The following is a 27,503-nucleotide window of genomic DNA, read 5'->3' on the forward strand; positions in this document are numbered from 1 at the left end:
GATGCGAACTCCCTCATAGCCATCCTGCTGTACAATGCCTTCCAGCTCCTCCTGTTTGTTGCCCATGCTGCGTGCGTTAGTGTAGATGCACTTGAGCTGGGCTATCGGTTTCACCCCCAGCATTGGGGTGACACCCCCAGGCTCCTCTCCAGTGAGCCTGGTTATATCCCCTCCCCCCTTCAGGCCTAGTTTAAAGCCCTCTCAACAAGCCCCGCCAGTTCATGAGTGAGGATCCTTCTTCCCCTCTGAGAGAGCTGGGCACCATCTGTTGTCAACAGGCCTGGTGCCGTGTAAACCTCCCCATGATCAAAGAACCCCAAGCCCCTCCGATGGCACCAACCTTTGAGCCACGTGTTAACCAGTCTAGTTTTCCTGTTCCTTTCCGTGTTCCTCCCTGCCACGAATGGGATCAAGGAGAACACTACCTGCGCTCCTGATCCTTCAACCATTTTTCCTAGTGCCCTTAACCCCGTTTTGATTGATTTGGGGCTTCTCTCTGGCATCTCATTGCTGCCTGCCTGTACAATCAATAGTGGATAGTAAACAGAGGGACGTACCAGACCATGGAGTCTCTTGGCAATGTCCCTGACCTGGGCCCCAGGAAGGCAGAAGACTTCCCTGTGGGATGGGTCTGGATGGCATTCCGGGCCCTCCGTTCCCTTCAGAAGGGAATCGCCCACAACAATTACCCTTCTTTTTTTCTTGGCACAGTCAGTCTTGATAGGTAGGGATGACCTACTCTCCTTAGCCAACCCCCAGGATGGACCTTCATCTCCATCCTCATTTGCCTTGTCCTCGAGTTCCAGAGCCCCATATCTGTTGTGTAAGGGCAGCTGGGAAGGTGAGGGAGCCCGAGAGGGGATTTGTCTCCTGCCCTGAGAAGAGACCTTTTTCCATTCCCCACCATCTGTTGGGTTCTGCTCTCTGGCAAGAGGGCAGGGGATCCTCTGCTTCTTGTGGAGCCCCTATCTGTTGCCTTGGCCTGAGGGATGGTAGGGTGTGGCTCCACCAGTCTATCTCCATCTCATGCTCCCTAATGCTCCTTAATCTCTCCACCTCTTCTTTCAGCTCTGCCACCAGTCAGAGCAGATCATCCACCTGCTCACACCTGAGATAGCCACCATCCTTACCATCCTCTGGTACAGGTGACAGGCTCAGGCCCTCCCTGCAGCCAGAGACCTGGACAGCCACATGTTTCTGTTTAGGTGGGGACTCCGTCTGGGTCACCACGTTCTTTCTGGCAAGGGCTTTTGGACGAGTGGAAACCATTGCTTGCTCCTCCCTTGGGATGTCTATGGCCGCTAATCGAGTGACCCTCTGAGCCAGGAGGGGAGAGTGCACCCTGCCCACACAAACTGTCACGCCACGCCCTTCTGAGGCGCCATGCCCTGTTTGCCCGCCCTGTTCCCCGTGCTGCGGGCCGCTCGCGCTGCCTGGGGGCTGCTGTTGTACGTGAGGGGACCGGGCCGCCGTCACTCCTGATGCCGCCCCCGCTGAGCCAGAGCTGCTGCTCGTCAGGAGCCTGCTCCTTCCCACCCTGGGAGGGGGGGTTGGGGTCCCCTCTCTTGCCCTGTGCTTTTTCGCCTTTTGCCTCCACGGTTTTGCCACTTCAGAAAGGGACCCTCGGCGCGATCCTCTGCTCCAGAACCCTTTGCCTCAGTGGCTTCGCTGAAATGGTGGGTACACGGGCTTTTAAACTGCCCATCAGTTTATATGACAAAATGTAGAACTGTAGGATAAATCCTGTAGCGGTCACCTACTCAAAGGTCAAGACTGAACTCTCAAAACCTGAAGGGAGAATAAAAAAAGATGTTACATTGATAAACCCATAAGGCATATAGTGAATAGAATAAGAGTCACTGTATGATTTAAACAGTTCATTAACCGACACAGCATAGATACTAACAGGCCTAGAAAGTTCAAGGAGGAAATTGTCGGCTTATTGTCACAGCTTTATCAAAAAGTACTGCATGGCTCTTCCCGATTAGATTGATGACTAATCCTTGCTAGTTCTAAATGAAGTTTTCCAAAATGACGTAACACAAAAACTTAAGGAAAAAACAAAACAAAACAAAACCATAACCTACTGTTCAGCATCAGTCTGAGGCCCCTGTGACATTTCTCTGTGGCAGATGTTAGGTGGCTTCAGTAATTTCTGTCCCATGGTTCAGCTGTTTGCAGGAATGTTGTGAAAGCAATAGCAGTGAAGTGCTCTGACTAAAATAACTGTAAAGAAAAGGGAGGAGGTTTCTTTATCTAGATCGCTTGTCATCATGGTTCCTTGTGATGCACAGCAAACAGCGGGACCAGCACAACCACTGGCATGGCACAGGAGCAGGGAAGCCACTCTTGTCAAAAGAAATGCCCAAGCCAGCAGAGTTTCCCTGGCAAATGTCCATGGAAGCACAACCTCAGAGCATAATCACTAATGTGGCAGAGATCCAGCCCAGCAGAGGAAAAGTGAGTGAGCCTGCCAGGCTGGCTGGGCTGCATCAGTTTTCTGTGCAGATAGATAACTGTCAGAGCAAAGAGAGGACAGGTGCTGGGATCCAGCAGGTAGGACTGGGGGATGGAGGACAGGGCAGGGAAGGCAAGAAGCAATGGTGGTGGACCCAAGGAAGGGGGAGCAGGACTGTGCTCTTCAAAAGGAGCAAACTGTAGGATGAGGTTACTTGTCTAGTCCGACTGCACCCTGAGGGGGTTGCACAGGGGTACATTTCCCCCATTTGCCTGATGAAGCTTCCATAAGAAGGTCTGAATGACCCAGAGATGTGTTTCACCCTCCCTTGCAGGTGGGCTTTTGCAGTGCTTGGAGACCTAGGCTCCACACTGGGGCATCAGTGCAATGATGCAAGTAGAGTAAAAGCTGTGATGTGCAGGGCTGCTCCTACCCAGCAATCCAGCAATCCCGCAATCCCTCCAGCAGTTGTCATTCAGCTGAAGGAACAGAGAAGTGCAGTCCAAAAATGGGGAGAAGTTGCTTCCGTGGGAGGTATAAGGGAGAACGCAAGGCTTTCCTACACTGGATTCACCACAGATGAAAGCACATAATGGAACTACATCTTAAAGCTATTTATCACTCTGTCAGTCAATGGGTCAAGTTGAATTAACCTTTGTGTGTGGAGCTCAGCTAATGAGGGCTTCAAAATTCCTTGTACTGACCCTCTGGTAAACTTAAACTGGCAGATTTTTGTTTTATTGTAGGTTTTTTTTGTTTTGTTGTAGTATTTTTGTGTACATGCTATCTCATAATCAATAGTTGTACATTGCTGGAAAAACAGAATAAACATTACGTGCTTTAGGGAATAAAGTAGTTTTAGCAGAGTAGTTGAACAAATCTGGAAATTCCAACTACTCAGCTTGTGCCAATGAATCAACAGCAATAAACTTGTCCAAATCCATGCATTCTCAGCAAGCTTCAAGACTTGTTCTTTAAATATGTATATATATATATAAATGAGATCAGTGAAACAGTTGTCCATTCATTTTGAGCTGGAAGAGACTTATGTCCTCACAAAAGATATTCAACATGGTGCTAGTCTTTCTAGGACTTGTACATGAAGTACCATCTCACTGATGTTGTTGGGCATCATGACAAAACATGAAGTTAACCATTTGCATGAGTCCCTGCAGGCCCAACTCAGGATCCCCTATCTCTGTCAGCAGCAGACACTAAAATTGGAAGCTCCATTGTCTAAGATTGAAATTGATTTCCAGATAGTAAAACATCAATGTCAGCTTAAAACTGCTTCCCATAAAGTTTCTCTACCGTGATGCTTCATTCTTTAATGATGAAATAGGGTGTGAGTAAAAGGGTTCCCAGCTTTACATACTGCATTTGTCAGATTCACTTTTTGAATACTATTAATGCAGACTTTCTTCTTGTGACAGTGATCTTCCAATCTTTCTTACATGCAACTGCGTTTATGTACACTCACAGGAATGCAATGTCAAGTTGGGAAATAACTATGAGGTAGATCACACAAAAAGAGCAGCTTTCTGGGTCACGTAAACCATGGCTGGCTCCAACTTCAAGGTCAAATGTTACATATATAGTTCTTTTTATTTGGACCTATTTTTTTTTATTTATTTAAAAAGCTTAGTACACTGACAATCTTTTTTTATTCTTCAGGATGATATAGGAACTCATGTGCTGTCTGGTATTTCTTCGAGTTCATGTCCTGAATATAGTCTTAATATTTCAGACTTGCTACCCACGTGTTGTGAAGCCTTGAAAAAGTAGACTAATCTCATTCAACTCTACTGAATAGGAAGAAACTGAGCACAAAGCAGCAGAGTCTTTCTCTGGACAGCTGATGGACACAGGTTATGGCATATCTGTAGTAATTTATATTTGCTTTAGGCAAGCTGTGATTAGATTATCTCATCTGCCTCTATGGACTGAGCTTTGTAACTGGAATTCACCTTCCTTAATCAATGGGACAAAATAATAATGTCTATATTGCTGAAAGGGAGATTTAGGTTAGACATCGGAAAGAAAGTTTCTAATGGATTGGATTCCGTGGAGAAATTTTGGAGTCATTGCCACTGGAGGTCTTCTGGAAGAGGCTAGAGGGACATACTAGGAATGACGTAGGCACAGACGATCCTGGCATGAGGCACACGCACAGGCAAGCTGCGCTCCCCTGCGCTTGATTCTGTATCTGTGTACCATGGACATCACTGGGACTCGCTCCCCTCCCTAATGTTTCTCCTCAGCCAGAGAGGTGATGGCAAGGGAAGATGGGAGGTGCGGCCCCATGCTGGAACCTCTCTAGGACTCGCCAAGGGGCCTGTGGAAAACTGTCATGGTAATTTGCATACTTTATACCCATCTTTTTCCATAGCATTTGCCTTTTAAGGGGGGATTCGTTTTCTGATCCAACAACTAGCTTTCATGTACTAAAAATACTGCATTTGGCCTTGTAAACTGACATGTCAGTCTCTAAAGGTAAGAGACATTGTTGGTCTTTGTTCCAAGGCTTGAGACAAAGCCCACTGAAGGAAAAAAGAAAAGGCTACAATCTTAAGTACTGATAAAACAATCAACTTGCACCAAAATCAAGAATATTTTAAGAGTACCTGCAACCTCACAGAATCAGAAACCATGCCAGATGAGATGTCCTGCAGGATAAGAGACAAAGCTTTGTTCAAACAAGTTGCAATGGGATTTTTGATTGGGATGAAAATGCAGGCACTTTCCTGGAATGATTCTGGTTGATTATTTATTTAAAATTTACTATAATAATAGGATCCAAAAGAGACCTCCATTTAGCTCTGCAGGCAAAAAGAAAGGAATGGGGCACTAAGATGAACCGATGTTAAAATGCCACTTTTTGTCAATAAAGCACCTTCAGAAGCTAGTCTGCTGGTGATTTTAATCAGTGATTAAAAGGGGATTTGAGTCACTACTACCTAGCCTTGTAATTTAGAGGCACAATGCATTACTGCAACTACAACAAAGAGATAACGACTCTGAAAGTCATGAAGTTGGATGTTAGTAAATGGCTCAAAATCATATACTATAAAAGCTTGGCAGAGGAGGAGAAAATGTGGAGAATAATGCCAGAAATCAGATAAACAAGCAGTTAATACAGCTGTACTACATGGCCATTTTCTGCCACCTTCATTCAAGATACTACTTTAAGTAAGTAAAAGTGGCAAAATCTGTCTCACTGTATTTTAGAAAATCCTTCTGTAGCCATGTTCCAATGCGTTTGCTTTCCTACAGTCAGACTGAAATAAATTTGAGTACTGTGAAGCTACACACTTCCAGGGAGAGACTAACTAAATACGCTTCTTCATCACTTTGATACAGTAGTACATTACACCACAACTAGTTAAGATCCAGTAAGATAACTCCAGAAGTAGTCAGCTGTTCAACACAGCTAAGAGTGTTAAAACACGATCTCTTAAAAAAAGTTCTGTCCTCAATCCAGATTGCATTGCCCTACTATTTTATTTCTCTTTGCAAATTCAAATGATCATTAAAATAAACATTACCCCACAGAAGGAAGTATCCAAAATGTTAAGGTCATCCTTGCCATTATTAACGTGATGTTTTCTTTTTCTTTCTTTTTTTATCAAAATGTTCCTTAAGAAATGTTGGTGTGTCTCATGACTCTAAAATGCACTCTGTTTTTTCCACTTCTCTGCTATAGCTGATAATTTGACGAGAAATAATACAAGATGAATAATATTTAATTAAATAAATGTTGGTCCACGCTTAGAAATATTTTTATCCATCACTAGGTGTAGAAAAATGTTTATTATATGACTCTTTTTTAACTGCATTTGTGCTCCTTGAAAAGTTTGGGGTTTATTGTTTGTAAATGAAGAGGGAACAACAGCAATTCTACATCAGGCTAACAAACTATGTGGAGTAAATTGAGACATATTTTGGGTACCTATCTGGGTAATAGCAGAAGTTGCTTCAAGTCGGGACTGCATTTCCTTTCCTTACAATAGATACAACCTAGATCCCTTTGATCTGAGAGGGGATCTCATCAACGCATACAAATATCTTAAGGGCGGAAGTCAAGAGGACGGAAGCAGTCTGTTTGCAGTGGTGTCCAGCGACAGGACTAGGGGCAATGGATGCAAACTGAAACACGAGAGGTTTCAGTTGAATATGAGGAAGAACTTCTTCACTCTGAGGGTGGCAGAGCACTGGAACAGGCTGCCCAGGGAGGTTGTGGAGTCTCCTTCTCTGGAGATATTCAAAGCCCGCCCGGATGAAGTCCTGTGGAGATTGCTCTAGGTGAGCCTGCTTTAGCAGGGGGGTTGGACTAGATGATCTCCTGAGGTCCCTTCCAACCCTTACGATTCTGTGATTCTGTGATTCTGTGATTTTGCCTTTGATTTCAATACTAGAAGAGGTCAGGCACTGCTTACAGTATATCCCTCAGCTGATACACTAAGGTTGGCACGTAAATACCAAGCAAAGGAATAAATGGCAGCAAAGCTCACCAAAGTCCTGACAACACACCAGAAGGATGATACTGAAATGCTATTAAGTCAACTGAGCATTGGAAGGTGATGCCAAGAGGCATTGCACAGTCTCCATCCTTGGAGGTTTTTAAGACTCAGCTGGAAAGAGCCCTGGGCAACCCAGTCTGATCTCAGAGCTGTCCCTGCTTTGGGCAGGAAGTGGCCCCTTCAAACCTGAACTAGCCCATGCTCTACAATTCTGTGCTCGCAACATAGGAATTACAACAAAGGCTAAGGTTAGAGAACTGAGAGAAGGTGGGGGAAGACTGAGGGGATTGAAAAAAAGCATCAGGGCTGCTATGTCTTACCCATTTCTGGTCACACTGGTTACAGGATCTTCTGGAAGCCAAACTGCCACGAACAAACTGGATGCTGCACTGTCTTCCCAGAGCAACACCCAGCAACATATATGGTCCACAGCCTCCTACCAGGCAGCAGTATTCCAGAAAAGGCATTTTGGTATCAGGAGAGCTATGCTGATTTAGATTAGCTGATGTCCTGTGAAGGGACTAGTGAAGGGAAGTAAGGGACAGTAGAGCAAATTCAGTAATTAAAAGAGTAAATTAAAATCACTGGGGCAAGTAAAGAAGATCCAAGGTGTGTCAAAGAGAGGAAACCAAAGCAAAAGGAACATGGAAATCTGTGATTCAATTAATAATGGGCCTTTAAAGGGACAGAGGAGCTGGAATGTTTCAGAAATGCAAAGTAGATCCAAGACTGACAAAGCAAAGGAGTGGCTGAACACAGGACGAGGAAGAGCCACTATGTACCTCTCAAGCAGCAGCCTCAGAGATGACAGGCAAGCAAAGGACTAAGTCAGAACAGAGAAGCAGCAAGTAACAGCTGCCAATATCTGCCTTAATTCATAGCCTAACAGCAACAAGGTCCTGCTAAGTGTCATGAAACCTTCAGGATACTGAGAACTTGTCGTTGTCCATGATTATAGCTTACTACTTGCTATATTAAGTGCTGGGAAGTGGAAGTGGAAGGGATTCCTCCTAGATTTTCTCAGTATGTTCAATACATATTTTTAAGAGACATTAAAAACTATGATAAAGGTTATGTTCATATTTCCAGACTGTGTCATATAAAAACTCTGTCTCAAGAAAATATATTCTTGCACCCTTGAAAGTCTGCAAGGGTTAGTGTTTTCTCAGCAGCCTGTTTACAAGCATGGAAAGCTTTGAAAATTATAATTAAAGAGTTCCAAGATTGACTACCACTTGACCTCACTGATTTCTATTAATTCCTCACCAGAGAAAGTGTTGCTTAGAGTCTGTAAGGGCAGCAGAACCCAACCTCAGCACAGAGCTAATATCTAGTTGTTTTATAATCCAATACCAGAGGGGAAAAGCTGACAGTGAAAGAAATGTCTGAAGATTATAGTCCCACTCAAAGCTTTTAAAACACATTACGAAAACTAAGCATGAGTGAGTTCTTTGACTTAAGCAGAATTGTTCATCTTCTTGAACTTAAAAACATGTACATCATAGGAACTGGATCAGGTCAACAAGACTTCCTACTTTTCTTTTCAGAGACCATTGATACAAGTAAATGTTTAAATCCTCTGTCAAGGGGATGATTAAAGAGGTGGTATTGCATCTCAAGTTCAAATATATCTGGGTTATGAAGTAATCTCAGTGTTATTTTTAAAGTATTCTCAGAGATACTTTGTATGAAAGCATTTTCTTTGTGATCATCAGGATGCACAGCTGCTAGTGATCTGACTATTTTATAGAACGAAAGAACCAAGCCGTTATCTTCAAGATGCTCACAAGCTGAGATATCTGCCTGAGCAGCTTATGCTGAAATGTGTCAAAAATAAAAATAAACATCTTGAAACATCCAAAAGAAATAGCAAGATGAATCATTTCACTCAGTTGGGACCTACCATAGGAAGAAATATTCTGTAGTATTAAAGCATACCAAGGAATGTTTTATTGGTCCATTAATGCACATAATGGGAGCATTGCAAAGCACAGAGATGATACAGAGGTGAATGAATTTCAGCAATGGGTGAAATGGTCCCTCTATACGTAATCTCTGCAGTCTTCTGGGATATTTCTGTGTGAAAGCAGGAGATAAATATCATTAACTTTTGTTGCCTTTGCTTTCGGGATGATGCAGTGATGTCAACTTCTTTGAGCCATGTGAGATCATCTTCACACAAGTTCCGATGCATTGTTTCCCAAGTGTAGGGCAAGAGTTGCCTAAGAAATTTCTGTAATAGAATAAAAAGAAGTGCTGTGCTAAAACACAAACATATATATTAAAAAATGGTAATACTAGGCAAAGCTAGCTTTGTCACTCTGCTTATGAGTTAAGAAGTTTTCAGTAAGTATTACTGAAATACACATGGAAAGATATGTGATAGCAGCTGGTCACAAGCGTACCTTGTTTATTTTTATCTCCCAATCACAGATGTTTAGAAAGTCTATGGATCACTCTAAGGGTCTGAAAACACTAAGAAAAGCAGACATATTATTGGTAGTCTTAAATTCATTATACTAGGGTCAATGCCTTCACTGGGAACTTTTAGAAATCAAAAAAAGGTGGAAAACACAATGTAACACAATATAACACAATCAGATTTCACTGATTGCATTCTTCATTAATCCACCCCAAACACATTAGCATGAATGATTAGCCAATATTCAGGGTCTTGCTGACTTGTTTCTGTTAGAAAGAAACTCATGATGTAGTCAAGTATTGCTTGCATGCAATCCTTCTTTCCAGGGAACGTATACAAACTTTTGTTTCCCTCAACACAACAAAAATAAATAAGAGGCAGTTTCTTTTTCCAGCACCCAGGCTGGCTCAGTTTTCTGGCTCCCTCTCAGCATCATTGTACCAGTGCATCTTGAATTTTCTCCTCCTTTTACTGGCTTTTCCTGCTAGTGGTTTCTTGCTTGTTTTTTTCTTCCTGACAGACAAAACTCAGAAGTATAGCTGCTGCATTGCAGCCCCAGACCCAGAAACCCACGGATCCTGTGGCTCAGCTTCTGTTCATCCTGCTCTAAAGCTCTGGATAATGTTCCTGCCGTTTCACCTATCCTGCTCTGTACGAGGCTAAAATGCTTTTTATGGTGGTTAACACACCCATTAACCTCTCAGATATTCAAGGTCTTTCTTTGCCTATCAGCAGCTATGCCTGCTGGTAGCCATCAGCCTTCCTTAGCCTGACAGGTTCATATGGAAGCTGCAATTTTCAGAGGGCTGGTGACCAAGAATTTCTGACAGTGAGCTAAACACAAAACTACCCTGTGACAGAAATCCTACAGTAGTTTCAGAAGCACTGAAAACTTTCAAAAATATTTATTCAGAGCTGTGTTACACCTTCAAGAGTGGCAACTGATAGCCTAAAGTGAAGAGTATGACTTGGTTTTGGCCTGTTCTGTTTCTTGGACGATGTGGGAGTTTCTCAAAGTGGGAAGTTTGCAGTCGACCACCATCATGTCAGGCAGACTTAATAGCAGCAGCTTTTGTAGAAGGGCTTCGGGGGTCAGGGTTGCTTTACATTAGAAGCCCTCACCCTCCTCAACATTTGATTATTTATTTTCTGTTATTCCAAATTAAGTAGAGACAATCTAAAGGTTTTTTACTGAGGAGATGTTTTTCTGCATCACAACTGGAAAAAGACAGAATGGTTACTCTGGCTCCACATGCGCCTCTCACTGGGTCTGGGCCAGAAGCAAAGAAAAAATGGAAAGGGGGAAAGTCACCTGAAACAAGGGGCTTGCTCATGCACCTCTAGCAGAGCTGGTACTACTGGGTTCCACATCCGACACTTACTACTAAAAACCGGGGATGACAGTAAGCAATCACACTTTCCCCCATATTTTTTTAGATGTCCAAAAAATAATGCACAGAGAAATTAGAAAGAATACAAAAATCATGGAGACATAGAACATAGCCAGAGGAGAAAGCGGAGCTACATTTTTGTAACTGCACCTGCCTGCTCAGTCACCTTCTTATCCTTTTTTATTTTCAGCTGCTGAAGCTGGGAGGCTAAAGTAGAACTTCTGATGTTCAGAAGAACAGGACTGAATGCCAGGCAGCAAAGTAATATTTCTTTTGGTGAAAAGAAAAATAAAAATCACAATAAATCAACATAAAAGTAACATGCGTTTATCTGGTACTTTTCCTGGGGGCATTTCTGAGAAACAGCATTCAGAAACTGCAGAAAACACAGCAGTGGAGAAAGCTGATCTGAAAATCTGAAGAAAACTTCTGTCTCAGATTCTTCATCTGTTTAATATCCCAAGATTGTCTTCTTGCTGTACAGTAGCCAAAGGATCAAGCCATTTGTTAAGTCTACAATGAGGAAGGCAGAGCTCAGAAACCTGCTTCACATTTGGAGATTCAGTAGGTGTTAAACTGAGGTTATGCCTTTGCCCTGGCAGATACAACTCCAGCTGCCAAATATAAATCTGCCTTATGATTCTTTCACCCCCTCCCTGAATAACCATGTGATTTCACCAATAATCCATCTAGACTCAGAACAGAAAACCAGAGTATTTTATACCTCTCAGAAAACCTTATCCAGAAGTACAGACTCAAAGCCTTTTCTGGGAGGATGGTCAGAGGATTCCCATAGTGGCACAGTACTGACATCCTTCTCAGCCATCCCAATTCCAGATGGCCAAGCCAGCATGAGAAAAGCCAGCTGGCCAGAAAATTCCCATTGTTTTCTGAGTAATATGAATAATAATATGGGAAGAAGACACCACTAGTACATAGTGCCATTGACCTTCTCCAAAAGGTCTTATTTTACCAGTTTTCTGGGTAATAAAACTAAGGCAGGTGGAAGTGACACGTTCAAGGCCATCTGACAGGAAGCATTTGCTGAGCGGTGCTGCTGAAGAGCCTGCAGAGGGTAGCAGTCCAACTTACCCGGATCTCCTCAAGCCAAAAGTGTTAGATGTGGAGTCTATTCACACAAAGGCCTAAATCACCAATCCCGATGTGTAATATCATAGATTCATAGAATGATAGAACCATAGAATGTTTTGGGTTGGAAGGGACCCCTAGGGGTCATCTGGTCCAACCCCCCTGCAGTGAGCAGGGACACCGCTAACTAGATCAGCTTGCTCAGAGCCCCATCCAACCTGGCCTTGAATGTTTCCAGGGATGGGGTCTCCATTTCACTATCCTCATTGTAAAGAATTTCTTCCTTATATCCAGTCTAAACCTACCCTGTCTTAGTTTAAAACCATTACCCTTTGTCCTGTCACAGCTGTCTCTGCTAAAAAGATTTTCCCTGTCTTTCCTATAGGCCCCCATTAAGTACTGAAAGGCTGCAATCAGGTCTCCCCGCAGCCTTCTCTTCTCCAGGCTGAACAAGCCCAACTCTCTCAGGCTGTTCTCATAAGATAGGTGCTCCAGCCCAAAAAAGCCTCTTTTTTTTAAAAAAAAAGAAAAAATATTTTCCTTCTTAAATATGTTACCACAGAAGCACTTCCACCATTGCTGATTGGCTTGGCCTTGGCCAGTGGCAGACACAGGGAAAACTTTTAGCAGCTTCTCACGGAAGCAAAAAAAAAATAATTCCTCGCACCAAAATCAAAATAACACGATCACAACACCAAACAAAAGCGAACAATTTACACGCAGTCCAACCCTTATTCCTTCACCACAATTATAACAGCCAAAATTCCCCACAATAATTTTGTCTTCTAACATTGTTCAGTCCACGGTTTAGAATCATAGAATCACAGAATGTTTTGTGTTGCAAGAGACCCCTAGAGGTCATCTAGTCCAACCCCCATTGGGTTTTGCCCATTACCTCTCCCTGTCGTGGGGAAAACTTTATTGCGGGGGGGGGGAGGGGGATGACCTGGGCATCTCTGTGCAGCTGTGACAGTTATCAGGGGGAAACAGAGGATGTTGGTTTCTTGAGAATAACTTTCCTTAAACATCAGCTTCTTTATTCTTTGATCAGTTGTCCCTGGAGACAAGCTTAGCTTTCTCCTTTACAAAGAGAAGCAGATTGTTCAGAAAATAGTCATGTCTATTAGTAAGACATGCAGAAGTGTAATAGCCCATCCCATCCAGAATACATTGTTAAATTTAGAAACTTGCAAATTTAGAAACAGCCAAAGCTGCTGCTGCCACTGATGTAAGACATCACTTGATTTCATTCAGGGGAAACGAGAGAGGGAAGAAGAGAGTGTAAAAGCTGTGAAACACAATTGGTAGTCTGATAGTGCGAAGACAGTTATTTCTTGCTGGAAAGGCAAATGATAATTTAATCTGACATCCAAGACAGAGTAAGCTTTGTAATAAGATAAACTGGAGTTTGATTACTTGCTGCACACCAAAATTTGGCTTGGAATTTTAGAAGGAAATATTCTCTTTTACTATTTTGCTAGTGTCTTGCAGTTTCACCCTTACCACTGATGCCAGATTAATTTGCTAAATAATTACTGCTTTGCTTTTTTCAAATACATGTGTCATACACAGACTTGGGTGATGTAGAAATACAAACCATACTACCATACATACTACCCTGCTAAGCTTTAACTCAAAGTAATGACTCTGAATCCAAATAACAAAGAAAGACTTTGAGACAGGTCAGCATAAAACACATAACACAGGAAAGCATGCTGAGGAACATAAGAAATTTGGGTATAACCACATTTTCCAGCATTGACAGATAGCCAGGACATCCAGCTTATCAGAAAGATCAAATGTTTTCTGAGATTTGTGTAAAAAACAAAACACGAAACAAGTGATATTTTATGTAATGCCAGAGATTTTTTTTTACTAGGAGGTTGGAGCTCTTTGGAACACATTTCCTTCATGTACTTCTGATAACATTTTGACTGATGTATGAGAACAACAAATGCATCGTGTTTTCTGAAGAACAGTAGGGTTTAGGTTTCTGAAGCGGTTTTGGTTTTCTTGCATGGCACAATACAAAGAAAATAGAACTAAAAATCTGCCACCTCTATTTTTTTGCTGCTTGTGTCATAGCATTGTTGCACTTCAGTTTCAGGGACTTTGAAATCTTTAAAGACTATGGAGCTGGAGCCTGGCATGGATAAAAGGCACGAGCTTTCCTCCACCTCAGAGGGGCAGCTGCTGGGAAAAGGCTAATAGCTTTTTGCAAGCAAAGGAAAGCCTCTGATGTTTTCTCATCTAAGAAACTAGGACTGAAACTGCCCATAATAAAGTAAGCATAGGATTGTGGGGGGTTTCTTTCTTCTTCTCCCTGGGTTTTGTGGAAGAAAAGCCCACAGTTTGCTAGGCTCTGACTTCCCATTGGTTACTTGTCTTGCTGAGGAGGACTATCTTTCTCCCCACTCCCAGTGCCTGCCTTTTCCCAATTCCAACTATGACTGTGTCAAGCAGGAGGGCACATGTGCCTGTGCCTCAGCCCCTGCAAATCACAGTGCAGCATAAACTGTCAATTTGTGTGACTTTGCAGGAAAATGCACTGAGAGTGACGAGGCGGGCACGCGCTCTGCCTGCGGAGCCTTCCTTGCAGCAGGGGGAAGTAACTTCTTAAACCACAGCAAGCATTGGCTCAGTGAGCACGAGTTAAAGAGTCCATAGCTGTTCTCTTCCTTTCTTTTAAATAAATGGGCATATATTTTTTCTATGCAAATTAAGGTCTAAGTCCATTAAAATCTGATAATGGGAATGCTGGAACTGGTTTCCAGCAGAGTTCTGTCACTTTTTGCATTTGCTCGTTCAAAGCAGGAAAAACTGGACAGAAGTGCATGGCACACCTCACTCACGTCATTCATCTGCTTTCTTCTCCTTTGTGTGCTTTCAGAGTCAAGTCATGTAAGAAAATTTTTACTGCTTTTACATTATGTTATGTCCATTTTTCTTCTTTGGAAGGCTATTTTAACAGTAGGAGTCTGCTGAGCCTAGTCCATATCCTTCTGACTCAGACTTCAGGTGAGGTCTCACCCAGTCTCACCTAAAGCTTAGCCCACTTTGTCCCACGGCTTTCTAAGGAATTAAGCTTCCCTTTAGTTTGCCAGCATGAATAACTGCAAAACACTGTATCTAGCTATATGAACTGAAAATTGAAAGAGAAAGACTCTTATAGCTTTTCTTCTGTAGTTGCAATAATAGTGATGCCATACCGCTATTACTGCACATCTCTGTATTTTAATATATCAAGGCCTTTCTCCAGGGTGTGTTATAAAACCACCCAAAGATATTACAGGAATAGTTGTCTACTGCTGATTTTTAATTGTGATAAGTAAATGCTTCTCTTCAGGAAAGGACTTTAAACCAAAACATTTTTATTTCCTCCAGGCATCTCTCTACACCTAAGAGCCATTCACAGCCTGAGAATGTTCTTTTTTTGGAAACAAAATTTAACACCATCTTTGGGCTACATACCTGAAGAATTTTCCTTTCCCACTAAAAAGCACCTGTGCTTCCCTTCCTTAATTTAACTTGCTCTCTCCAGCTGAGAGTGCTCCTCATGTTTAGTCATTCAGCAACTGGAACTGGTTCTGGTAAGGACAGAGTTTCTTTTTTGGTTTATTTTTGTTTCATTGTGGTTCTGTCAGACTTGTGAGCAGTCTATGGGTAAAAATTGCTTGCTGTAATTTGTCAAAGTCAGAGGATGTAATTTGGTCAGTAACTGGACATCTTCATCTCTTGTATTAAAAGGCAACAGTGTCAATAAGTAGCATTAAGTAGCAATAAGTAGCATTAAAAAAGGGGCAATCATTTAATTCTTACTACATGAATGTTTATTTCTCTTTGAGATACAAAATACATTTCTAGAAAACCAAATTAAAGTCCCAGTTTTTACAGACTGGCCATCATGCGAGAGCTTCCGTATCTATAAAGGGTGTGTTTCCTGTGCAAATTGATATTTATGTGTTCAAAATGATACCTAAACTGACTCTGTAAACAACTTGCAGAGGTTTTCAGGCTTTCAGTTTTGTAAATGCTTCTTTAATTTATAACTTTAAGCTTTTCCCTGATTATTTAAATCCTTGATCATGGAAAGCAGTAATAGCACTATGGTAGAGTAAATAAAATAATAAAATAACAATAAAGGCTGAGACAATCTGTCCAGTCTCGAAAGGAAAGTTATTCTAAACAGTATTGATCATGTCAATTTTCTATTTTTTTCCGTAGACTTCTATGTATTTACTGTAAGTCTTATGGGAGCTGCTGCAGACTTTAGGCATGCAAGTACCATTTACAGAAAGTCATGCAGGGTTTCTTAATTTTTTTTTCCCCACAAAACCCTACAAAAGGAACCATGCTGTGCCCTTGCTCCTTGTGGTAAACAAGCGTATTGCCTTTCAGTGTAGAGATAAGCTGAGGAATGTTTCATATTCCACAACACATCAAATCCATTAATTTCCTTTATCTTTTTTTTTATACTTGTCTGTGTTGCTTTTGCTTTCTCATCTACCTTTCAATGTTTTGTCCTTACCTGGTTTCATAAGCTCACTTGCATCAATAATCACTGATACTCACCTCCCTCACTTCAGCAACATTTTGTGCTTTTGCTACCCAGAGTTATTCTTTATTCCTTTGCTGCTTTTACAAGTTCACTTCTTATTTAATCTTGCAGTTCATGCACTATCTTTTCCATTGCTTTCAGAAGTTTTCATTCCCTTATCAACTTCTACTGCTACCCTATTTCTTCTTTCCTCACTTCATCACTAGACTTGTTTTTTGTTTCTTTGGTTGGTTTTTTTAAATTCTCTTACTACTCGTTGCAGATCCTTGTCCATGTACTCTGGCTTTCTGCCCATCTTTGCACTAAAGCTCTGTTTTCTGCAGTTCTGATTTGGTTAAATTTCACACTTCCTGTCTACCTACTTCATTTTGTCTTCCACTTTATCTGCTTTTTACTGAACCTTCATCGCCAGGTTTCTTTTAGCCATTCTTTCTGCATTAGGTGCATTGAATTAACACTTTGAATTAATAGAAGTTGTTTCAGGGGTTTGGGTTCCGGCTTTTTTTGGATGGGTGTTTTGTGTGTGTATGAGTGGTTTGGGGGTTTTTTGTTGTTGTTGTTGTGGGTTTTTTTTCTTTTCTTCGCCAGGCTTTCATCAGGCAGGGAGAGTCAGGACAGGAAACAAGAGAATCATCTTGAGGGGAAATGGAGAGACCCCTCGAACCATGGAGCTTGCCTGAGCAGCAGATGTAGGTTTATCTGAGATGCTGAACTACCTGCTGTTTGTTTTTCCTACTCTGCTCAAAGAACCTGCACTTTGTGCTTATTTTCTGTAAATAAACAAGATTACACCAAATGATATACCTGACTTCTATAATCTATTTTTCATCTTAACAGGAACAACTTTGCCAGGCTGTATTGGCTAACTGCTTCAGCAAAGTGGGTAATAGCATGAATTTGTAGTGCAAATTTAAAGGAAGTGACAGAGCTGATTTGAAAGATAGAGTACAGTAGATGACACCTGTAAATCAGTGCTTTACGTTCACATGACTGTAAAAACTAATCTGTCTCCAGTTAGCTATTTAATAGTTCCCAACAATATAGTATTTATTTAAAAAAAAATTGTCTAGAGCCTCTCTTGAGATCTAGCTTCCTATCCTAAAGAAATTGTAAATGGGGAGAAGAATGCTGTTCATGGGTAATAAAAAGGGCAATTTTTGAACTAGCATATGAAAAAAAAATTAATGGGGCTTTGAACTAATGTGCTTTAAAGTACTGTCACAGTTGTCTTGTATCCTTCACATATTTAACAAATTAGTAGACTGTCATGAAAAATTTTACAAGGAAAATAGTTAAATGCAAACTCATTAGTACTATGCAAAGTTAATTTGCATTTTGGCAAGCAAAATCAAGTTCTTGTACTTGCAGGAGGCAAATTACTCCAGCTCATTCTTAAGCAGTAAGCATGGTGCCATCTGAATACCAGTGACCAGCCTGACTTTAGAAAGTGCTACTGTCTTCTCCTGTTGACATTGGTCAGTGTGGTTATTGTTCTGTCACAAGTACTGCTGAAAATTGGAATATTTGTTCAGAAGTTCAGGCATTTTGAAAAATAAAATACCCAGTTTAATTAAGGGTTGCATTTCAATAAATCAAAAAAGTTTTGTTCCCTTAATAAATGCTGTATTTTTGGAAAAGATATTGTGAACAGTCAGATTTCTAAGACCAAATGGCTCAACTCAATCAAAATGTTAGTTTCAGTTTTCTAAAACATAATTTCATCACAAAATAATATATTCTTATACATTGATAATGATCTCCAACGCAACTGTATTTTCCAGTAAAAGAACCAAAGTGGTACTAATAATTAAAAATCTCCTGTAAACAATTAATTTAGTTGCAGACACTCCCATAGAGACCTCTCCCTTCCACTCCAATTCAGTCCAGTCCCTTTGAATTGTGCATAATTGCCCATTATGTCAAGTATTTATTTACCCATTCCCATTAACAACAAATGGTGGTCCTTGCAATTGCTCTACGCAAGTGAGCTGTCCAGCTCCACTCTCACTGTTTTTTAATATCTATAGCTATGAATGTAAATAGGCAAAAAAGCTTTGTGATTTATTACAGGGGCAAGCAAGGAGCTATGAAAGGGAAATAGTGACTGCAAAGGCAACAGAACCTTTTGGAGCATTAGTTAAATGGCAGCTTTGAGTGAGGATGAAAAAGAGGGAGCAAGTGTTTCAGGAACTGGTCTTTTATTATAAGCAGTAATAACAAAACTCTCAAGATAAGCAGATAATCTTTTCCCCTGCTGACTATTATTTGTTGGTTGGTTGGTTTTTTTTTTAAATACAAAAAAAGTTATATAAAGCCTTGCACCTCCTTTCTTTTTAAGCATGGAAATAACTCCTTTTCTTTAAAACCCCAGATTTTCTGTGCTTTTGCAATACTGTGCTAGACATTACTGGTAGAAGCAATTAGCACCAACTGAAGAAGTCGCTTCATTCTGACAAGAGGCGAATGAGTTGCCATCTACACATCTCATTAAAAGTCTAATCTGAAAAGCCACTGTTGAAATTATTTTGCAGTATTTTTTCAGGTACCTGTTCTTGTTTTGTTGTACCCTTGTGCTCTGGACAGGAAACCTCCAGTGACCCAACCTCAGGGCACTAAAGACGTACCCTTGAAGTTTGTTCCCTCTTTTGTAGGAGATGTTAAGAGCTGACTGTTTCCCCATGCTGCTTGCTCAGTGGCATGTGAGTGGAGTATCTCAGGTTTCTGCTCCGTGGCCTGTGAAGGTCAGTGGCTTTTTAGGATCTCAGTTTGAAGACATCACATAAAGCAAGACCGCAGACTCAGTCATAGCTGTGTTGGTTATCATTTCATATATTTGGACTAATAAAAGCCATTTCATAACAGTGAGTAATACCCGCAAGAGGTTCTACTTCCCAATGCTTAAAACAGATGCCTCATGTCCATGACAGCGTACGTAAAGACCAAATATCTTCAGATATTGGGGAATTTTGCTCTTAATGCTTATTTATCTTCAAGTTTTTTCCTTTTTCGGCATCAATTCCTAATGGGGCCAGCTCACATATTTTTTATAGCTTGTGAAAAGAGTCATCCTAATTTTAGCCTACTATTAAGAGTTACAAGTTTAATTTCACAGATTTGGAGCTTTCCATAGAGTTGTATTAGGGGCATAACTGGTTAAAGCATGTTGATAACCCATAGCGAACAATTACGGGTTAATAACAGATTAGTCGGATGCTGAATAACTGTCTTGAAAACAGAATGTCCTAAGACATGCTGCTGTGCCTGTGAGTGTCAGGTGAAGGCTATTTTTAGATTTGCAAAAATTTTTGCCCTATAGAAGTGGATTTAATCAGCCAGGGCTGATTAAGCAGCTGTTTACTGTGAGAATAAAACACAGAATGGAAATATAGTTCAAGTCAAGAAGGTTGGGATGCTCCTTTTGCTTTTTTATATCATGGGATGAGTTGTAAAGACCCCCCCAAAATAGTCTGTACTCACAAATACAAAACACTTCAATTAAGTAATTTTACTGTTGAAAGTGCTTTTTCTTGTTGTTTTCTTTTGTTTGCTCCCTCCAGAACTTCTACTTGACTGAAAATTCATAAGTGAGTGTTTATGCAGAAGAGGAATGAAAGGCAGTTTTGAGATGCCCGCATCTCTTGCAGACCAAGGGCATTGTGTTGTTCTATGGTACTGGCTATTGTCCTTAGTAGTGTCACTGAAACAACCCCTTCATCCTTGCACAGCTGCACTGAGCACTACTTGCCCTCCGGTTTAGGGCACCAGTCTCCTCTTGTCTGCTGGGGATTTTATTCTCCAGATTTGCCTCCCTATTCCTGGTAATCATCTGCAGGCTTGTCAGCTGCTGGTGGCGATGCGTGCCCCACTGCAAGGAAGAGACACCATGGATCCTTGCCTTCTTGGTTCGTAGATTCCCTGGGGATGATGACAATGTGGAGGTGCAGAGCGAGGGATGTCTCCGATGACAAATATCTGGGTAAGGAGAGACAGTAAATTTTGTGGCTTCTGCACAGATAAGGTAGCTGTGCTTCTATTCTGTTACAAAATTTATGTTAGCTGTAGCTTGGACTCAGTCTAAAAGTTGTTTTTCTAAGCACAAGGTAGGTCTTAGTATTTTTTTAAATACTTCTTGACTATTGTGTATCACCATCTTTTTTAAAAAAAATAATCACATACACTATTTTCAGTGCATCTTGACTAGTTGTTCTGGGTCATTGAATTAATTACCAGTTCTTTTCCTAACGCCAAAGCTTGAGATTGCAGCATACTCCGTGGCCTATTTCTTGGATTAAATATATGACCTTAAACAGTGAGAAATTGATACATTTCTTGGGGAATCTCAGGATTTGCTGTAAACTTATCCAGGATCAGAACAATTTTTCTTCTTTACTGGTGATTACTCTCGTCAATCTTTTGCAGATAGACAAATGAAAAACTAAGTTGTGATCCATGCATAATATTATAGCCACAGGTTACTAGCAAAAAAATGTTTAAATTCAGCTAACTGAAACTTTGGGCCTCCTTCACTAATAGAAGCTTTCTCTCTGCTGCACCTGATGGTGGCAAGCCCAGAAGCCAAGATCTAACCTTTGGGTTTGTTTCTCTTACTGCTTTTGAAAGGAGAGTGTTAAAGAATATCTGTATGCCATTGTGGTCACAAATATGGCCAAAAAACAGCAAGAGATTTGTACAGAAACAGCTGCACCGGGTTCAACCAGCTTCATGCTGTGTTAGGAATCCACTTTCTTCTGCTCAGAAATTGCAGGCAGGCTTGACCCACTCTTCCTGTACGTCCCCTCTCATACATTTTAGAATTAAATATAATCTTCAATGCACTTATCAAAACCACCAAGGGCTACCATGCCATCATCAAGGTTTGCATTTCCTAGCAGACATTCTGAATTGAAGGATCTTCAACACATCTGAAAATTGACCATTTCTTTTTGCAAAAGGTCTTAGGGTTTCACTGTTCCATCTTTCTTTCTCTCTCTCTCTTTTCCATCTGCAGCTGCTGTGTCCTGGGGCCTGTTTGCATTTTGTAATAATTATTGCAGAGCCTCTGTGATCCCTGTCTCTGGTTCTGCAAAGTTTTCTTTGCCTTGCTATTTATTTGCCCAGTCATCTGAAATCCTGGTGAGTAAAAGATGTGGAGTAATGCTTCATTCAGAAAGAAACTGTTCATGTTTCTGCTTTGCACACTGTTACAAAATATAATCTATTTTAATAACAACACAAGTAATTTCAGTAGATATTACTATAGCTAAAATGCCTGCAGTAATAGACCTAATATACTATTTATTGCCCTTTAACTTAATACTTGTACTTGAATGACAATAGTCCCACTGCGAAGCAATTGGTATAAGTTGGCCTACTGTGCCATTATGTTTTAATGTCCCTTACCACACGCTTTTGCACTCCAGCAAACATTTTCACTGTGATACAAAATGTAGGTGATCAGATTTCTCTCCTCTTTATAGTTTAAAAAAACAACTGAACAAATAAACCCAACTAGAATTGGAGTTTAATATATATATACACAATGCATATATATATTTGTATATATATTTATATTTTTATATTTATAGATGTGTAAAATGAGCTCCACTGAAGTCAATGAAGCCAGTTTGGTTAAGTGACAGAATCAAGCTGTGTGAGACACAGTGTGGGTATGTGTATTTGCTCTGTGTGAACTGCAAAATATCCTAGTGGGACTAATAGAAAATACAACAAACTATGATACATTTTGGAACAATGCTTTCCTTGGTGAAGGGGAAAAGCAATTATATGATTAAAATAGCTGGAATCAAGCTTATTGCACAGATAAGCAGCTTATATTTTCTAAAAATGTGATTAATCAGAGAATAATTTGTGTGTTATATAGTGTAACTGTATACTGAGAGATAGGCAAAACTCCTTTTGTCAATTGTTTCTAGCACAAATTTTTCATAATCCACGGTTTTAGGGAAAGTATATGAAACCCAACAGAATTTAACATTGCAGAAAGCTGCCCAGCTCTGCTCTGACACAACGTAACCTCAGAGCAGATACTCGTGTTGTTGGAAAGCATCTCTGATGCTACAAGAGTGACTGCCCCTTCTGGGTTCAACAAGACTCCTACAGTCTTTGGGTCACATAAGGCCTCTGATTCTCATTAGCTGAATCTCCCTCTTACCCTCATTTCTCATCAAAGCACCTTCTTTGACTTCCTTTCTTAGTACTTTGTACAACGACATTCAAGCGCATGTTGTATATTTACCTCTTCTTTTTAATTATTTTTTTTCTTTCCTTTCCCTTCTGCATTTAGGAGATGGTGCCTTGAAACTGGTCTCTTGGGGACGCTCCTAGGCTGCCTGGACAGGTGTTTCTATGCAATGACTTAGCTACTTTTAGACATAAACCATGCTTTCATTCTTTTTTCCACTTTGCTTGTGGGGGTGCATGGAAGAAGATAATCCATTCTTTTCTTTTCTCTTTGGAGTGTACACATATAAGAGTATTTTGATGAAGATCATCATCATGTGAGGAGGGGGAGAGAGGAACTGTAGGGCCATCTGATTTTTCCCAGCTACCTCCTCTTAATGTGTCCAGAAAAGTTTTATTTAATCAGTTGACAGACTTTTGGATGTGTTACAACCCAGCCCAGCAGTAAGCTCGTGAAACCTCGTGAATGGCCACTATGCACATGCAGGCTGGGTGTGCCCGTGAAGAGCGACCATTGCACGTGTGACCATAGACCACACACATGCAGTAAGTGAAAAACATCCAGGATAAGCCAGATGACTGTGTATGCCTGCATTCTCCCTGGGGGTTTACCCAGCTAGGGCACTTCACAGTTAAACCCTTATCAAAAAAGATAATTAACTTTTATCAAAAGTTACCTGGAAGAACAGGAGAAGGATCTGTGTGGGAAATGCAAGGCACAGTCAAGAGCGGTATTTAGATGTCAGTAGATACTAGGCATAAAAACGTGGCATATACACTGTCTTTTAGGTTTGGACTTTATGAATAAACATGAGAGATCTTGAGCTGCAACTACTTTTAGAGAAAGTTGTTAGATATATTTCTAAGGAGAAAATAATCTGTCCCTTCTGAGACCCAGTTGAGGAAAAGGTGGCATTGATTTTGCTGGATATCTGTCAGAACCGGGTAAAACCATCTTTGGGTTTTGTGAAAAAGAAAATATTTGGTTATAAATTCTCATCATCCTTCATAAGAACAATTTAAAATTATATATGAATTTCAGCTTTCAAACTAGAACAAGTGTCTTCAGGCTTTTTATTCCTTTCTTCGTTCCAGACAGCTGTATTGCTAATATGCTCTTCAACTAATAATAAACAGGGCCCCAAAAAGCCAGCTTGCTACAAGAGGTAAGAACAGCAAACCAAAGGCTATTGCAGCACTGCAGATGGAAAGGCCATGCCTCAAATAATAAAGATATTCATGCACAAAAACTCTACAAAGGTCTATTTTTATTTTAAGAATTAAAATGTGAAGTTGTATAATTACATAAAATTATTTTTTTAAAAAGCTAAGTTGTTTTCTTTATATGCTGTCAAAGCATTGAAGTGTAAGCCTTATGTGGGAAATAACAGAATGGAAAACCAAACATTTAGTAGGTTTTCTTTTTAATGGGTGGTAAATTTGCTAAAACATAAAATAAGTTTCATCTTTATTTTATTTCTACATGTACACTATGGTGCTAATGTATAATTAAAATACAGTGTGGTTATTGCTTTTTTGCATTGTGGAGTAGTAAAAAAAAAGGTTAGATTTCTGTTTGGCAGATGCTGTATCGCTTGCAGCTCTTAAGTGTCAAACTCACACAAGAGGGTCAAAATGTATGCAAAAAGGATATAATTTGGACTTCTGCTGCAATCTAAAATAGAATAGAAAATCACCCATATGCGGGGGGGGAAGGGGGGGAGAAAAAGAAGTTGGCAGAAATAATGAGAATGCTGTGCAGTATATTTTACCTTTGTTATAGTATATTTTACCTTTGTTATTACCATTACTAAATAGAAAAATTTGTATGCAGAAATCAGAGTAAAGAAACACATTTGTTTTCCTGTGAATTATGTATGTCTAGCAGTTTATTTAAAACTAAATGTGGTAACTTAAGGTGGAAGATACACCTCCTCTGAGCTCCTTGGTCAGACTGATATTCGGAAGACTTACAGGAAAGCGAAGTTTGTAACCTTTTCTTGCAAGTGCATCGTGCTTTCCTACATTTATTGCCATTGCCCTAAGAAGTGACAGCTTTATGTGTCCTGCTGTCTACAGGCAGGAACTGGAAAAGCTATCGGATAAGTAAAATACAAAATGTGAAATGCGTAATCAGTGTTTGATGAGGAACGTGGGGGAATAAGGAAGATTTCAGTAACTATTAAAATCCAAAGCCTGGACTGTCAGGCCATTGCTTACTCTACATCATGCCTCACACCAGTGATAGCTCCTCTAACTTGGATTGAACATTCATCCACATTAGAATCTACAGAATCTTAATGTGACCTGAAGTAAAACAAAATTTGGCTCATGTCTTCTGGAAATTTTTAGTAGTAAAAAAAAAAAAAAAAAACATCCAAAAATGTTTTATTGGTTTAGGTATTTTAGGAGGAATTAATATAAGTTGAGTAAATTAGAGCCATCCCTGGAGGGATCCCCAGGTGGGCAAGTAGGAGCAAAAATTGACATTTAAAGCCATGTATAAGACAAAGAGAGTTTAATTACTGTTTTAATGGGGATTTTATAGAATAAGAACAAGTGACTTAAAGCCAAACACATTTCCATCAGAACAAGGCATGGATCTGAATCACAAAATACAAATGCTTTGGAATGTCCACTCCAAAGTCTGATGCTGGCATGTGGGATTTTGATCTAATAAAACCTGTAGAGCAAAGAGTACCCATCTAGGAAAAATATCAGTGATATAAAAGGCCAAATGAGGATCAATATAATTAATAGATCATTTTCTTCTGAGCTATTTACAGGCCATGTATTTGATGCAGATTAATAGACAGGCCTAGATTGTTTCAGTAAGCAATTTGGATGGAGCTTGATTCACCTTGAACAGAAAGACAAAAGACCCAACAAAATTCACTATCGGATAAGTAAAATACAAAATGTGAAATGCGTAATCAGTGTTTGATGAGGAACGTGGGGGAATAAGGAAGATTTCAGTAACTATTAAAATCCAAAGCCTGGACTGTCAGGCCATTGCTTACTCTACATCATGCCTCACACCAGTGATAGCTCCTCTAACTTGGATTGAACATTCATCCACATTAGAATCTACAGAATCTTAATGTGACCTGAAGTAAAACAAAATTTGGCTCATGTCTTCTGGAAATTTTTAGTAGTAAAAAAAAAAAAAAAAACATCCAAAAATGTTTTATTGGTTTAGGTATTTTAGGAGGAATTAATATAAGTTGAGTAAATTAGAGCCATCCCTGGAGGGATCCCCAGGTGGGCAAGTAGGAGCAAAAATTGACATTTAAAGCCATGTATAAGACAAAGAGAGTTTAATTACTGTTTTAATGGGGATTTTATAGAATAAGAACAAGTGACTTAAAGCCAAACACATTTCCATCAGAACAAGGCATGGATCTGAATCACAAAATACAAATGCTTTGGAATGTCCACTCCAAAGTCTGATGCTGGCATGTGGGATTTTGATCTAATAAAACCTGTAGAGCAAAGAGTACCCATCTAGGAAAAATATCAGTGATATAAAAGGCCAAATGAGGATCAATATAATTAATAGATCATTTTCTTCTGAGCTATTTACAGGCCATGTATTTGATGCAGATTAATAGACAGGCCTAGATTGTTTCAGTAAGCAATTTGGATGGAGCTTGATTCACCTTGAACAGAAAGACAAAAGACCCAACAAAATTCACAAGCTGTGGTCCTGATTCTGTTCAATACACAAAATTAAAAAAATAGGAGGTGCAAGAGAGAAGTCTCCAGCAGAGAAGGAACAAGTAATGTGAAGACTATGACATTTTATTTTCCTGCTAAAGTCCTTTAGAAAAACTGTCCATTTACTTCTTAAATTCCTGCTGTGTATAGCAGCTCGTATGCATTCAAAATTTTACATGAATGAAATATATAGCTGACAATGTGACCTGTGTTATTTTTTTTGCCATTCAAGTTCTGGTTGCAGGCTGGCTGGAGGAAAAGGTTTTAACTAGCAATAGTTCACAAACATGGGAGAAACCTTCTAAAAATAGTCTTCCAGAAAAGACACTCTTGGTTTTGGTGTTGTTTGTGTCAGCCCTATCAACACAACTTTTTCTTTCCTCTCAGATTTTTTTCCTTAATTGCTATTTCTAACCCTAGTCATAAGTGGAAGCTAAATGCTTTTATCTCAATTTAGCTAGTATTTAATGGATCTGTGAAAACACAGACATTTGAATATATGAGCTCTTTACAGGTCTCCATTTAAAGTATTTAAAATTTGGTGACAAGTACTTAATGATTTTTAGAGAAAATAACCTTGATTATGCATTACAATGAATAATAGTCCTTTCTCAAAGGGTTTCTTTTCTCTTTTATGTAGTATTTTAGTTATGTGGCTTAAAGGTAAAATGCTAAAAGGGCAGTCTAGTTTACAGAATGAACTATGTCTGTTTAAATCCTGTTTAAAATTTTATGACACTGCAGTTTATTAACATTGAAAGAAATTTAACACCCAGTGTATGGTCTTTATTGTTGCCTTCATTTGTTATCCTGGCCCTCTAATAGACCACTTCAAACTGAATAACATATCATACAGGAACCAAACTAGAATTGCTGCTAATAGTGTCTTAATTCAACTGACGGTGGCACACACTGTCCCTTCATCACAATATGTTTATTCATCTGTAAGTTGGTTTATATGTTATTTAATTAGGGATACCTCCTATCTGTAGATTTCTGGACTTAGTTTCTCTTTGACTACCAAGCACTAAACTGTGCTATTCAAAGTGAAAAGTAGAAGAAATATAGTAAAGTGGAAACAAGTCAGGCAGTCCAGGGCAACTGGGGCTGTCCAGGAAGCCAATGGATAACTTGAGTAGGGTAACAG

This window comes from Egretta garzetta, unplaced genomic scaffold, assembly GCF_000687185.1.
Source record: "Egretta garzetta isolate BGI_Z169 unplaced genomic scaffold, ASM68718v1 scaffold333, whole genome shotgun sequence".
NCBI lineage: Eukaryota > Metazoa > Chordata > Aves > Pelecaniformes > Ardeidae > Egretta > Egretta garzetta.